Here is a 2801-nt window from a genome sequence, read left to right as displayed (position 1 = left end):
CCAACCTGAAAGATCTCCCAATGGCCAAATGGGGAGCAATCTGGATAACAAAATAAACAGCAATATTAGATTATAGCCCGTGGAACAGATAAACATGAGTCCATACTAATACAGATAAATAATGGAATGAATGAATAAACAAACAATTCTTCTTAGAGAAGAATTTTGATTAATAAGTGCAGGAAGAATGAGGGCAACACAAAATCACCATTAGATAAACGCCATGTCAATGACCACTCAGGCAAGGTCTCCCACGGGCGGCTACAACTTGCAGGTGAAAGTTGTAGGAGAAAGAGGATATTTGCATAGTTTCACAGGATCTCCTCCAAGGGGTTTATTATAAAAGAAAAAATAAAAAGTGTGCAATGGAGAAATCCGGAAGACACCACCTTACCTAAGTGACCAAGGTTAACATCAATAGTAATAACAAGTATCTACATTTTGTATCCCTGATATGCTGAGAAGGGAACATCATCATTTCTGTAGTATTCTTACTAAAACTGCATAATCTCAGTCTCAGCACGAGAAAACCCCAGACAAACCCAAACTGAGAGATGTTTTACGAGTATAACTGACCAGCACTCTTCAAAATGTCAAGGTCATAAAAGACAAGGAAAGACTTAGGAACTATGTCACAGATTGAAGGATCCTAAGGAGACAAGACAACTAAATGCTCTATGGAATTCTCGATTGACACCTGGAACAGAAAAGACATTAGTGGAAAACTGTTGACATTCTAATAGGTCTGTAAGTTTAGCTAATGGTATTTAATGTATTGTGCTATGTTTTGATGATTATACTATTCTTACATAAGATGTTAGTAGCCCTGGTGGTTCAGTGGTTAAAGCAATTGGCTGCCAATGGAGAGGTCGGCAGTTTGAGCCCACCAGCCGCTCCATGGGCTAAAGCTGTGTCAGTCTGCTTCCGTAAAGACTTCAGCCTTGGAAACCTATGGGGCAGTTCTACTCTGTCCTGTAGTGTTGCTATGAGTTGGAATCGACTTGATGGCAGTGGGTTTGGTTTTTGGTTTGGATGTAAGATGTTAACACTGGGGAAATCTAGATGAAGAGTATTCAGGAACTCTGTACTATCTTTGCAACTTTTCTGTATGTCTAAAATTATTTACAAAATAAAACTTAAAAATAATAAAGTATAGGTTCAAATCAAGCAAAATCTGTAACAAAGTGGAGATAATTTATCCATATTCATAAACATACCCAATGGTCCTTTTAAAACTGAGTAATCTGTTGTAGGTGAGCCGCTAATTTTGTATAACTGTGTATATGTCCAACAGTTCATATCTAGCAGCTTTATTCACAATGTATATGGTTTCTTCTTGAATAGTAACTTGGATTAAATCAGAAAATTAGTTTTATAGGGAGCACATGACTTACATGTCTCTTACTGGTTGGGGAATGACATATCATGGCACATCTGCCTTCTCAAGATGGTCCCCGAATACTCGTTTCCCTTCCTATTCTGTCTTAAAATCTGAACTGTCTCTACAAGGACACATGAACTCCATCCCTCATGCAGGACATGGAATCTGAGAGTCCTTGCTAATCTTTTTCCCATCTCTTAACATTTCTTCCTACCACACTTCCCTCTGAATTTTTAAAGCAAAAACTCTGACCAAACTCTAGTTATTTAGTATCTGAACAATTAGAACTTCTGCCACTGAGTCTAACATGCCACTATCGGTCATGTCACTTTTTTTAAATTGTTTTGACTACTTCATTTCCTTCCTCATATCTCAGTTATCCATTTCAAACTCAAATTCTTGTTACTGATCTCCAGGGCCTTTGTAAGTCTATTCTTAACATTTAATAAATTCCGTCAATGTCTTCCTGACATTCTCTTTTCTCTTGCGAAATCCATTCACCCAAGTATTCATTCCATTAACTTTCACTGAATTTCAGCAATGCCGAAGGCCCTGAGGTGGACATCGTGGGAGATATAAAAATATACATATTTATCTTTTCTCAGCCAACCTTCTAATTTACATATCGTCTAAGTTATTCCTTTTTCCCAGAATGCCACAAGCCCCAAATTCATGCTTTTACCAATCCCACTTCACTGAAAAAACTTATTCTGCTTAAGTGGCCTAGGGAGGATGCTTATGTCAACAAAAAATTGACCAGTTAATTTCACAGGAAGAGAATGTGAAAGAGAGAAGAGTAAGGTAAACATAGACCATTAAAATGAGAAGCACAAATGTAAATGTATCATTGCTTTAGGATCTGATCTACCACAAGGCAAATAACCAGTGTTTGTATCTCCTGAATAATCCAGAAGACCCTTAAGACTTTGGATCCTTAAGGTCCAAAGCTTTCAAAAACTATCAAGGAGCTACCTTGCATGCTATTTGAAGAGGGTAGCTTAGGAAGAAATCCCAAATTCATCCCCCAGTTTCCCAGGATCACACCAGAGTATATAAATAGGTCCATAAACGGGGATTGGAGGTCTGCCTGTTCATCAGGTCAGCTGAGCAGCACAGAATGAACAGTGTGGGCAATTTTGTTATTTGTGATGAGGCTCAGCTGGACTTCGGGTTTACTTTGCCTCATATCTGATGAGGCTTCTTGTCATTTACACCACAGAAGGCTGAAAAACCTAAAACCTATTGCCGTTGAGTCGATTCCAACTCATAGCGACCCTATAGGACAGAGTAGAACTGCCCCACAGAGTTTCCAAGGAGCGCCTGGTGGATTTGAACTGCCGACCTTTTGATTAGCAGCCATAGCACTTAACCACTATGCCACCAGGATTTCCATGCTGAAAAAAGAGATGTTAAAATTTCC

The 2801-nt window shown here is 38.7% G+C and overlaps 1 pseudogene; it reads left to right on the top strand.

Annotated features, from left to right (window-relative positions):
- The first annotated feature begins 223 nt into the window (after nucleotides 1-223).
- LOC105756994 (targeting protein for Xklp2 pseudogene) overlaps nucleotides 224-2801 on the top strand; it is a 4922-nt pseudogene continuing 2344 nt past the window's right edge.

This window comes from Trichechus manatus, unplaced genomic scaffold, assembly GCF_000243295.1.
Source record: "Trichechus manatus latirostris isolate Lorelei unplaced genomic scaffold, TriManLat1.0 scaffold00383, whole genome shotgun sequence".
Classification (NCBI taxonomy): Eukaryota; Metazoa; Chordata; class Mammalia; order Sirenia; family Trichechidae; genus Trichechus; species Trichechus manatus.
This window is presented reverse-complemented; position numbering and strand designations above follow the sequence as displayed.